The sequence below is a fragment of the Rhinoderma darwinii genome, unplaced genomic scaffold, assembly GCF_050947455.1.
Source record: "Rhinoderma darwinii isolate aRhiDar2 unplaced genomic scaffold, aRhiDar2.hap1 Scaffold_927, whole genome shotgun sequence".
In the NCBI taxonomy this organism is placed as follows: domain Eukaryota; kingdom Metazoa; phylum Chordata; class Amphibia; order Anura; family Rhinodermatidae; genus Rhinoderma; species Rhinoderma darwinii.
This window is the reverse complement of record NW_027464500.1, coordinates 47793-60964: the sequence shown is the minus strand read 5'-3', so window position 1 is coordinate 60964 and position 13172 is coordinate 47793. Positions and strand designations below refer to the sequence as shown.

Below are 13172 nucleotides of genomic sequence, written 5' to 3'. Positions count from 1 at the left end.
ATGGAGGATTTTAAACAGATCTCCATCAATAAGAAATATGACAATCTTACAGCTGCACAATGTACAGCACTGAAGTCTCTGCAATCACTCGAGGATGTGGTATTCAAGGCAGCGGACAAGGGGGGTAATATTGTGATCTGGCCAACCAAACAATATGAGAAAGAAGCATTCCGCCAACTACGGAATAAAGAGACATATTGCAAACTGAGCCACAATCCCATAGGCTCCTTTATCTTGGATTTAACAAAAATCTTGAATAGCGCCTTTGAAAAAGGGATTATCCCCAAAAAAAACACTGGATGGTTTAATTGTGGAATTTCCCAAAATGCCAACCTTTTACCTCCTCCCTAAAATCCATAAAAACATCAGGGACCCTCCAGGCCGCCCAATAGTGTCAGGGATTGGAGGTTTATGTGAACCAGTATGCAAGTTCATTGATTTCTATTTGAAGCCTCTAGTTGAGTGCCTACCATCATATGTTAGAGATACCACTGAGGTACTCAAAAGAATTGATGGAATATATTTGGAGGCGGACATGCTACTGGTCACAGCAGATGTGGAGTCCTTGTATACGTGCATTAGACACCAAGATGGCATTGAAGCGGTCCGCTTCTTCCTCGGAATGAGCAACCGGGACAGCCAGTTATGTGACTTGATAATTGATCTGTTGGAGTTCATCCTGACGCATAATTTGTTTGTCTTTAAGGACACCTTTTATGTCCAAAAACTAGGCACGGCCATGGGCCTCTGGGAGAGGCGGGTTGTGCATGGTGACGGCGCCTACGCCGCTAACCATTTGCAGTGCTGGCTACGTTACATTGATGACGTATTTATCATCTGGCAGGGCACTGAGTTACAACTCGTCAGCTTTATGCACAATATGAATATTAATACTTGGAACATAAAGTTGACGTTTGTCCATGACAGACAAAGGATGGACTTTTTAGATATATCTATTGCAGCAGATCAGGAGGGGAGATTACAGACCGACGTCTATAGGAAAGAGACCACGGTTAACTCCCTGTTACATGCGACATCGGCACATACTTATTCTAGAGTTAAAGCTGTCCCGGTTGGTCAGTTTCTGAGGATGAGGCGGATCTGTTCTTCGGACTGTAGGTTTGAAAATTAAGCACAAGACCTAAAGGAATGTTTTAGGGAGAGAGGTTACAGCCATCGTTGTATCAAACAGGGCTACAATCGGGCTAAGAGAGTGGAACGGAAACATCTACTTAATCCACTGCCCTTCGAACAGAAGGAAAACATGCCTGGTGTGATTAGGTTCATCTCGACCCATAATAACCAATGGCAAACTATGAGAGAGATTCTGCAGAAACACTGGCCCATTCTGCAACTAGAGGCAACACTTAACCCAGCCCTACCCCCTCATCCCCAAATGACAGCGTGAAGAAGCAGGAACCTAAAAGATATCCTGATACAGAGCCACTATGTCCCCAAACGAGAGAACCCTTTCTCGGCTAGAGGCCCGGTCCAAGGTTGCTTCCCCTGTGGTGAAATGTGTAGCGTGTCCGAACATTCTGCGGACCACAACTTTTGACTCTGTCAAGACTGATAGACGCTTTAAAATGTTGCAATATATCTCTTGCAGTACCACTCACGTGATATATTATGCTACATGTGACTGCCCAAAGGTCTATGTGGGTCTAACCTCCAGGCAATTAAGATTGCGGGTTCGGGAACATGTACGGCACATATCTGCAGCAAAGGACGTAGTTGACCTGACGACCCTAAAAACCATCCTAAGACATTTTAAATTAAAACATGAATGTGATCCCAAAACTTTCCGCGTACGAGGTATCGACCGAATACATTGCGGTGTCAGAGGTGGAGATGTTAAAAAGATACTTGCACAAAAAGAGTGCAGGTGGATTATTACATTGGGTACCATGACTCCTCATGGCCTCAATGAAAATCTAAGTTTCTCTGCTTACTTATAACATTCTGCTACCTGTCTGAATACTATTTGACTCATCTAGCAAATTTCTCTCCTATATCAACACTCCCTTGAATTTTAAGTGTTTTTAATTGTTACTAATGCCTGTTTCTTTTGCATTGTCATGTTTAGACGACCGGGTGATTCCAATTTTCTGTCCTTTTGATAGACCCTGCAACTACATCTTCGATGTAATGACCAACTACTACGGACAAGAAGAGTTCTATTCTATTATATTCATTATATCTGTCTATAGTGTTTTTAGTCTGTCTCTGATATTCTCTCATTTCTCACTAATGGTCACCCTGTAAAATAGTAGGATAATATCCTCTGTGACTTTCTTTCTCTCCAATGGCTTCACATTTAAATGGTGTACTTTTTAAAATGTGTTCATTATTATTATTTTTCGTGGATTTCACTCATCGCAATATATATATTTATTTATATGCGTCTTCGATTCATGTTATTCATGATCTTCTTATTTCACATGGTATTTGTGTGTTTTATAACAAATTAGTAGCACTTTGATTAACTCAGCATCAGTGATCTCTAATATTACTGTATTTTACTGTATGGCATTTTAATACATCCTTGTGTCATAAGATGTACTTTTATATAATTGTCATAATTATTGTGATTATCTATTTTTGAATACTTGTACTTACGGTGTCTCTTCACGCCTTGCGGTCTTTTTCTTCTTTTTCTTTCTTCCCTCTTTCTTTCTCCTTTCTTTTTCCTTTTTTTCTTCTTTTCTGGCCGTTTTTCTTTCTTCTTTATCTTCCCTTTTCTTCGTTTTCTCTTTTCCTTTTCTTTCTCCTCTCTTTCTTTCCTAAGAAGCGACATAACATTATACTTTTTAATTCTTTATTCACAACTAAGTCCAAGTACAGACTACGTCTTTTACATTCACTTCAATACCTCTTCTTGTCCCGGGGTTGCGTATGTGTGAGAGAGTCTGGGAGCCTCGCCCTGGCTCTCTGTCGTCTCTACGCTCACGCTGTGCCTGCTCTGTCTCCATGGACACGCTTCCTTGGGGGCACGCAGGCGCACTGCGAGCGTGACGACAGATAGTGGGGATCTCGCTGCTTAAGTCAGACTCCCGCACATGCGCCGTGGACCGGAACTAGAGGACAGACACCGGAGCCCAATAATCACTATTGACCCAGCCATATAAAAAGCATGACCATGTCAGTATTCAATATACTACCCCCTGAGGAAGCTAGATTGGCAAAACGCTCGTCGGGGCGCTACCATTTCAGGCTGCAGTGTGGGGCCACTATAACATTCATCCTTATGGGTAAGCCTACCTCAATATCTCTTACGCTGTAAACAGATCCATTTTTGATCTATACATGCTCTGTACATCTGACTTCCTTTCTGGCAACTTTGTTCTGACTATGACACTCTGGTCCTGATCTATCCTTACTATTTTGGCGTAAACCTGCTTTGTAATCTCTTGAATTTGGGCACTTTGGATACATATGGTCACATTTTGACTTTTTTGTTCCTTGTAATCTTTACAATTGTGTTGTTACCACCAGGTTGCAGATACGCCCTTACTATATTACTTAGATTTTGTTACCTATGGTCGTTATCAGACATAGAACTATTGCCAGGGATTTCTGTTGGTGGGCAAGACACCCCAATTTCTATTTGCTTGAAGCCACCACACTGCCTTTTTCTTTGGATTCCCTTTGAATTTTATATATGTATTATTTTGCGTTGTATGTCCTAATAAAATTTGTAATTTTTTATCATATTTGTGGCGTAATGACTTATTTTTCTCCAAGTTTTCTATGATTTAATGAAGTTTGCTATGTTATTAGTATACATTGAGGTGCTCGGACACTTGCTAATGGCACCTAGCTTGCAACTTAACCTGGTGAGTCTTTATATTTAAATTATCTGCAATCCTATGTAACACCACAGATAACACACAGTGATAACTCTCTGAGTACAGATAATGTCGTAGATGTTACCTGCAGTCCTATGTAACACCGCCAATAACACAGTGATAACCCTCTGAATACAGATAATGTTGTAGTGTTACCTGCAGTCAAATGTAACACCACTGATAACACAGTGATAACTCTCTGAGTACAGATAATGTCGTAGATGATAACTATACCCATAGACACATATAAACTCACCCACACACAGAGGCATATATATAAGGGGCAGCTGAGTATATAAGGGGTAGCAAGGTATATAAGGGGAAGCAGGGTATATAAGGAGCAGCAGGGTATATAAGGAGCAGTAGGGTATATAGGGGGCATCACGGTATATAGGGGAAGCAGGGTATATAGGGGGCAGCAGGGTATATAAGTGGCAGCAGGGTATATAGGGGGCAGCAGGGTATATAGGAGGCAGCACAGATATCTTCATTTTATCTGTTCTACTTTAATATTGAACACACACACACATATACACATACAAACACAGAGACACATACTGTATACACACACAGAGACACATAGATTCTCACCATCTCTCCTTGCTGACAGGATCACAGGTTTCTTGCAGGACAGGCTGTGGGCGGAGCTTCCTCCTTTTCTCTTGCTCCTCGGCTCTATTTACTCCATGTGTGTAACTAAGAGAAGAGCACAGAGTAGAGGCAGAGCCCAGTGGCGCCCCCTACATGCTTGGAGGGGGCAGCACCCTGTGTGCTCGCGCACCCCTAAGATCGGCCCTGCACAGGATACACCATTCAAAATAGACTGACACTAGCAGTTCTGTAGAGATCACTTCTCAGCAGTCATCACAGGCAGGATTACATAAAGAGGAAAAAAAATTTAACCCCAATGTTGCCGTTATGTGCGGAAAATGAAGGGGGGAATTATTAATGTGAGGCACAGAGTCTTATGAATTTTGAACCTCGACGTGCCTCATATTAGTAGTAATTAATCCCATCATGTACCTCACACATTAACTCATGTAAGGAGAAAGAGGCAGCACTCTAGGCTGCCTCTTTCTCCTTACATTTGTATACCATTGGGGATTTACAAGTCGGATCCCTGGAGGTTTTTGTTCTACTGTGCTGCCCATACACCTTCTCTCGCACATTAACTCAATGTTGCCCATTATGACTGTGAGCTACATAATGGGATTAATTACTATTAATGGAGGTTCAAAATTCATAAGACCATGAGGCTCAAATCAGAAAGTGGAAGGACTTTTTATTTTTGTGCGTTTTTTTAATTTATTATTATTGTTAGCAAAGTATCATTTTGGTATCTCAAATTGTAATTCTACATGAAGTATCGGTATTGAAGTCCAAATTCTGGTATTGTGACAACCCTATTGTAGAAATCGCTTCTCAGCAGTCACCTCATTATCATCTCAGGCAGGATTACACTGACAGGTAACCCCTATATATAGATAACACAGGATCCACCATTTATAAGAGACTGATCCTTCCTGTTCTTTAGAGATCGCTTCTCAGCAGTCATCTCATTATCATCTCAGGCAGGATTAGACTGACCGGTAACCCCTATATATAGATAACACAGGATCCACCATTTATAAGAGACTGATCCTTCCTGTTCTTTAGAGATCGCTTCTCAGCAGTCATCTCCGTATCATCACAGGCAGGATTACACTGACGGGTTACACCTATATCCTCAACATTAAAATTGCAGCACCAAGGAGGAAACGTTTTGGAATTGTGGAAATCACAGGCAGGATTACACTGACAGGTAACCCCTATATATAGATAACACAGGATCCACCATTTATAAGAGACTGATCCTTCCTGTTCTTTAGAGATCACTTCTCTGCAGTCATCTCAGTATCATCACAGGCAGGATTACACTGACATATAACCCCTATATATAGATAACACAGGATCCACCATTTATAAGAGACTAATAGACCTCCATTCCATCCTCCATTGCCGTCTTGCTGTGCACCATGATAGCCTTTGAGAGCAGTGGTGTGTAGTCAATAGCACGTCTGGCTCATAGCCCAATGTCGTTCAAATACCTTTTGATGGTTTGTGTCGACACTGGTTGCGGCCCTAGGCTTTTTGATGTGATGTCCAATTTCACTTGCAATACAGAGTCAATCGTTATGCGCCATTCTTCCAATCAGACGATCGGTTCGTGCATATATTCGCATCCGCGCACCTCTTTCTGTCATTCCCGTTCGTTGTTTTTCTCCTAACCTCCGGGACACTCAACGTTGAACAGTGCTGACATCTCGGCCTAGGTGCGTAGCGATCTGCCGGAGTGATAAACCAATGTCTCTCAGTTCAAGGATTCTGTCTCTCTCAGTTTGCGACAAGTGGCGATAACGGGCACGTCAATGAACAGGAGACATTGCACAATCATCCCATAACATTTGATCTGATTTTTGAGGTTTCATGTGGCTGAAAAACTTTGCTCTCAATCTGGCGTTCATGCCTGTCCCACATGCCACAGATTGGAGCTACGTAGGTACTTGAAAATGTGATAATTTACAGATCTTCGACACCTGCTACTTCCTCGATTTGCATAACCTTATGGCTTGTCCTACTTGGTGTTGCAATTGCAATGTTGAGTGTAAAATGAAGGCCCAAAACCCGCTAGATACTGCTTTGTTTCTGAGGCCTGTGTTTGGGTCTAGTAGCAGACTAGGGCCACATATGGGATATTTCTAAAAACCGCAGAATCTGGACAATAAATATTGAGTTGTGTTTCTCTGTTATCACTTGCGGTGTTACAAAAATAAAATGGATTCAAATTGAATTTCTGCAAAAATAATTGAATTAGTAAATTTCACCTCCACTTTGCTTTATTTCCTGTGAAACGCCTAAAGGGTTAGAAAGCGTTGTAAATGCGGTTTTGAAAATAGGGTGATTTATGGGGGTTTCTAATATATAAGCCCCTCAAAGCCTCGTCAGGACTGAACTGTTCCCTAAAAATAGACTATTGAAATGTTATTGAAAATGTGGGAAATTGCTGCTAAACGTATAGTTATGGTTTCCTGTTTTTATGATTTATTATTATTTTTTTTACTGTGGTGGCACAGGTTAGCAGAGGACACATGATCTGTGCGTTCCCTGCCGTTTCCCCATGTAAATCACTACAAACTGTGTTTAGGGTTTTTGTGACCGGGATAAATTCACAGTACAGGATGGAGCTGGCAGTGTGACACCCCGATCCCGCAAATGGCATTGTGTGCAGAAGCACGCTGTTCTATTAAATACAGCGCGTAAATTGACAGGCTGCAGGTGCGGGGACCAGTCTATTAGCTTGTTCATTTACGTGGTGCAGGCGGTAAGCCGTTTTAAAAAAATATATATTTTAATTAAAAATGAAAAAAAAATTGTTTCACAATTTTTTTTTAATAAAAATTTGTCAAGAAATTATATGTACTCCAAAATGGTACCAATGAAAACTACAACTCATCCCGCGAAAAACAAGCCCTCATACAGTTCTATCTATGAAAAATATAAAAAGTTATGTATTTCGGAATGCATCAACACAAAAATGACTTTTTTTTTCCGTAAAACATGTTTTTATTGTGTAAAAGTAATAAAACATAAAAAAATGTGATATTTGGTATTCCCATAATCATGCAGACACATTGAATAAAGTAACATTTTGATGTATGGTAAAAAAAATCAGAAACAAATGGTGGAATTGTGGGGGTTTTCTTTCTTTCGTCCCAAAATGAAAAGCTAATGAAAAAATGTTATGTACCCCCAAATAGTGGCATTGAAAAATACAACTTGCCACACAAAAACAGGCGCTCCTACATTGATGGAAAAATGAAAATAATATGACTCTTGGAATACGAGGATGAAAAATCAAAAAATGCTTGGCCCTAAAGACCTACAATAGGCAGGTGTCATGATTTTTATTTATTATTATTATTATTATATTGCTTTTAATATAATGTAAAGAAATAAATTATTTATTTGTGTTGTCACTTTCTACTTTTTAATGTATTCATACTTTTACTTCTATAATTTCTCTGCCGTTTTTTTTTCCATCTCTGTATGTGTTGATTAACGACAGAGATGGAATACGGCAGCACAATGCATAGGACACAATGAACGGCTCCTGTCCATTGCCTCTGCTATCTGGCTCTGTACTGCACAGACGCAGGTCAGAGTCACACAGCAGAGAAGCTGTTTGTAGGGAGATAGCAGGCGCCATTATGAAGACCGGCTGCACTGCATGTAAGGTGTGTGTGTGTGTGTCTGTCTATCCCTTTCTCTCACAGACCCCCGCTCTCGTGACCCCCGACGGCCCCCCGTAGGGCCCCTGCCCCCTTGTCGCTAGATGTATTGTCAGTGTGGACAGTGTGCGAAGCTAAGCTTGTCAGATGTAGTATAGCTGAGTGTGTGTCTCTGTCTGTCCCCCTCTCACAGACACCCGCTCTCGTGACCCCCGACTACCCCCCCTGGCGGACCCCCGGCCCCCCCTGGCGCTAGATGTATTGTCAGTGTGGACGGTGTGCGGAGCTAAGCTTGTCAGATGTAGTAGAGCTGAATGTGTGTGTCTGTGTAATAGAGCTGAGTGTGTGTGTGTCTGTGTAGCAGAGCTGAGTGAGTGTCTGTGTAGCAAAGCTGAGTGTGTGTGTGTATGTGTATGTATGTAGCAGTTCTGAGTGTGTATTTGTGTGTGTGTAGCAGTGTTGAGTGTCGATGTATGTAACAGTGCTGACCATGTGTATGTATGTAGCAGTGCTGTGTGTGTCTGTATGTAGCAGTACTGAGTGTGTGTGTGTTTCTGTATGTAGCCGTGCTGACTGAGTGTGTCTGTGTAGCAGAGCTGAGTGTGTCTGTGTAGCAGAGCTGAGTGTGTCTGTGTAGCAGAGCTGAGTGTGTCTGTGTAGCAGAGCTGAGTGTGTCTGTGTAGCAGAGCTGAGTGTGTCTGTGTAGCAGAGCTGGATGTGTCTGTGTAATAGTGCTGAGTGTTTGTGTGTGTATGTATGTAGCACGTCTGTGTGTGTCCGTATGTAGCAGTGCTGAGTGTGTGTGTAAAGGATCTGCCAGGCACAGCTTCTGTATCAACGCCCATAGGTAATCAGTCTGCACCTGCTTCTATGTCTGTGAGACTGACTCCATCTTCCACCACTCAGGCTCTCCCACTCCTAAGCCTGCCATCCTATCACAGCCTGGCCAGACGGAGCTAGCTCCCGCCCTCTGTCTATTTATACCTGCCTTTCCTGTTCCTCCTTGCTTGTGATTCTTCTCGTTTGGTTTCCTTGCCCTGCTGCAGCTTCTTGAACTATTTGTCCTTGCTTCATATTGACCCCGGCTTACTGACTACTCTCCTGCTCTGCGTTTGGTACCTCGTACACTCCTGGTTTGACTCTGCTCGTTCACTACTCTTGTTGCTCACGGCGTTTCCGTGGGCAACGGCCCCATTTCCCTTAGCTTCTGTGTTCCCTTGTCTGTCTGTCGTGCACTTATTGAGCGTAGGGACCGTCGCCCAGTTGTAACCTGTCGCCTAGGGCGGGTCGTTGCAAGTAGGCAGGGACTGAGTGGCGGGTAGATTAGGGCTCACTTGTCTGTTTCCCTACCCCCGGTCATTACAGTGTGTGTCTGTATGTAGCAGTGCTGAGTGTGTGTCTGTGTAGTAGCGCTGAGTGTGTGTCTGTGCAGCAGAGCTGAGTGTGTGTCTGTGCAGCAAAGCTGAGTGTGTGTCTGTGTATCAGTGCCGTGTGTGTGTGTATAAGTAGCATTGCTGAGTGTGTATGTACGTAGCAGTGCTGGCTGTATGTGTGTATGTATGTAGAAGTGCTGACTGTGTATGTATGTGGCAGTGCTGTGTGTGTATCTGTATGTAGCAGTGCTGAGTGTGTGTGTGTGTGTGTGTGTGTCTGTATGTAGCAGTGCTGAGTGTGTGTGTCTGTATGTAGCAGTGCTGTGTGTGTGTGTATATGTAGCAGTGCTGAGTGTGTGTGTGTGTGTGTGTGTGTGTGTTAATGTATGTATGTAGCAGTGCTGACTGTGTGTGTATGTGTGTAGCAGTGCTGTGTGTGTGTGTGTAGCAGAGCGGAGTATGCACAGGCGTCGCTGATACTTCATAGCCACTTATCCGCTGTTTTGAAAAATCAGCGGCAAGCACCCCCCCCACACACACACACACACACACACACAAATCCCCCCAAATATGCAAAATCAAGCGTAATCAAGCATTTTTTTATGCAGTTTTTGGCACGTAAAATGCACACAAAAAAACTTGTCAAATACACGCCGTGTGAACCGGTCAACAAAAGTCATTCACTTCACTTTCATTATTCTAAGGGTATGTTCACACGCAGTGTTTTCAGCTGTTTTTCGGGCCGTAAACGTCCCGAAAAAAAGCCTAAAAAATCGGAAACAACGCCTACAAACATCTTCCCATTCCGACGGGGCGTTTTTTACACGGCCGTTTTTCAAAAACGGCACGTAAAAAGACGCCCGCCAAAAGAAGTGCATATCACGTCTTGGGACGTTTTTTTAACCTCTTCACGCGCTGCTCCGCAATAGTACGTCCTGCAGAGGGGTTAGTTCCCGCATCCAGACGTACTATTGCGGAGTAGTTCCCGGCGCACACTGTCCTAACGGACAGTGTCCGGGAACCGGGAGGTCAGCTGTCCCCGACAGCTGACACTCCAGCCTTGCCGGTAAGCGGACCATCGCTGCTGATTTCGGCAATTAACCCCATAAATGCGGCGACGGATTGCCGTCGCCGCATTTAAGTGGTTTGAAGCACATCAGCAGCCCCCACGAAGTGATCGTGGGGGCTACCGATGCTTGTCACGGCAATCGGAGGTCAGACAATGACCTCCGGGTTGCCATGTACGGAAGCCTCGGAGGAGCAGCCTCCGGCCGCTCCTCTGAGGCTTCCTGTCAGTGTGACTGTCACGTCACAATGACAGTTAGAGTACATCACACTACGTGTGTAGTGTAATGTACTCTAGCAGCGATCAGAGCTGCAAGTCTAAGTGTCCCCTAGTGGGACAAGTGAAAAAAGTTAAAAAAAAAAGATAATAAAAATGTTTTAAAAAAAGTGTAAAAATAAAAGTTAGAAGTTCTATAAACACTAAATGCTTTTTTTGCCTATAATAAGTCTTTCATTATAGGAAAAAAAATGAACCCGTTAAAAAAAGTACACATATCTGTTATCACCGCGTTCGTAACGACCCCAACTATAAAACTATAATGTTATTTTTCCCGCACGATAAACAGCGCAAAAAAAATCAATAAAAAACGACACCAGAATCGCTATTTTTTGGTCACCACCCTTCCCAAAATAGAGAATAAAAAGTGATCAAAAAGTCGCATGTACCCGAAAATAATACCGATAAAAACTACAACCCGTCCCGCAAAAAACAAGCTCTTACACAGCTTTTTTGACGGAAAAATAAAAAAGTTATGGCTCTCAGAATATGGTGACAGAAAATAAATTATTTTATAAAAAAGTGATTTTATTGCGCAAACGCTGCAAAACATAAAAACCCTATATACATCTGGTGTCGCCGTAATCGTACCGACCCGCAGAATAAAATATAATGGTCATTTATAGTGCACGGTGAACGCCGCAAAAAATAAACTAAAAAACATTCTCAGAATTGCTTGTTTTTGGTCACCCGGCTTGCAAAAAAATGTAATAAAAAGTGATCAAAAAAATCGCATATACCCCAAAATGGTACCAATGAAAAGTACAGATTGTCCCGCAACAAATAAGCCCTCACGCGGCTCCGGTGGTGAAAAAATAAAGAAGTTCTGGCTCTCAGATTATGGCGATACAAAATGTGCAGTGTTTTCTAAAAGCGGATAAGATCCGACACCATTTATCAGTGCGACACCGGCCACACATCTATTATGAATAAATGTCTCACAGGAGAGAGTAAGCGGTTAGGTACGACCAACATATATGTACACAGTACCCCCAAAATGTCAAATCAAAGAGTAGCAGGACTCCACTACATCATATAAAGAAATTGAGAACCAAGAGTCACAAGGCTACACATAATGTAAAAAATAAATGTTATTGCATATAAATATATCACCATATTTACATAGTTACATAGTTACATAGTTACATAGTTACATAGTTACATAGTTAGTACGGCTGAAAAAAGACACATGTCCATCAAGTTCAACCAAGGGAAGGGAAAAGGGAAGGAAAAATTTCTACACATAGGAGCTAATATTTTTTTGTTCTAGGAAATGATCTAACCCTTTTTTAAAGCCATCTACTGTCCCTGCTGTGACCAGCTCCTGCGGTAGACTATTCCATAAATTCACCGTTCTTACTGTAAAGAAGCCTTGTCGCCTCTGCAGCTTGAACCTTTTTTTCTCCAGACGGAGGGAGCGCCCCCTTGTTTTTTGAGGGGGTTTTACAAGGAACAGGATTTCACCATATTTTTTGTATGTGCCATTAATATATTTATATAAGTTAATCATGTCCCCCCCTTAGTCGTCTTTTTTCAAGGCTAAATAGGTTTAATTCTTTCAATCTTTCCTCATAACTTAAATTCTCCATGCCCCTTATTAGCTTCGTTGCTCTTCTTTGTATTTTTTCCAACTCCAGGGCATCCTTTCTATGAACTGGAGCCCAGAACTGAACTGCATATTCTAGATGAGGCCGCACTAATGCTTTGTAAAGTGGCATTATTACACCCACACCAACTATATCTATATTTTCTTCCAGTACCAAGGCCTCCAGCTCCCCCATTTTGCTTGCTAGACTTCTGGCATTTGTGAACATACACTTTAACTTGCCTGTCAGTTTTTCACTTTTATTATCAGAAATGTGATTTGACATTAATCGGTCCTTTTTATTTACACTGATGTTTTGTAACGAAAGGATCTCCTTATCTTGTTGTCTAGTCCTCTCCCCACATTCTGTTTCTCCCCCCACCAATATAGTCTGACCCCTCTCTAACCTGGCTACCCCTTTTTTTTCTACATTGACCTCCCTCCTCAGCCATACGTATTTAAAAACAAAGCGAGGTTTCTAAAAAAAGGAAAGTTATATATGGATCACTCCACAGTATATTGAATCGCAGGAATGGTATAAATGCTATACCTTACCAAAGGGACATGGTATACATAACACAAGGGCATATATGTGATAGACAAAAGTAGTATACAAAAAACCCATGACGTCAGTAAGTAAGCTGCAATAGTGCATTATCAATATAATCTGCTGCCCATCATGCTACAAAATCACACAGTCATGTCTCCACATATAATGAGCGTATCAATTGGCCGTCTAAATAAAGTACTCCGAGG

General features: G+C 42.2%; 1 protein-coding gene across 4 annotated transcripts in view; it reads left to right on the top strand.

Moving 5' to 3' along the window:
- The window catches only part of LOC142732886 (gastrula zinc finger protein XlCGF66.1-like), a 95318-nt gene that overhangs the window by 60667 nt on the left and 21479 nt on the right, over positions 1-13172 (top strand). For 2 of the 4 annotated variants that reach the window (XR_012879722.1, XR_012879718.1), the window contains one exon: positions 2087-3711. The exons of the other annotated variants lie outside the window; for them this stretch is intronic. The gene's annotated coding sequence lies outside the window, so the exon portion shown is untranslated. Of the gene's footprint in view, positions 1-2086; positions 3712-13172 lie in introns of those variants that run through there. 4 annotated transcript variants of the gene reach the window in all.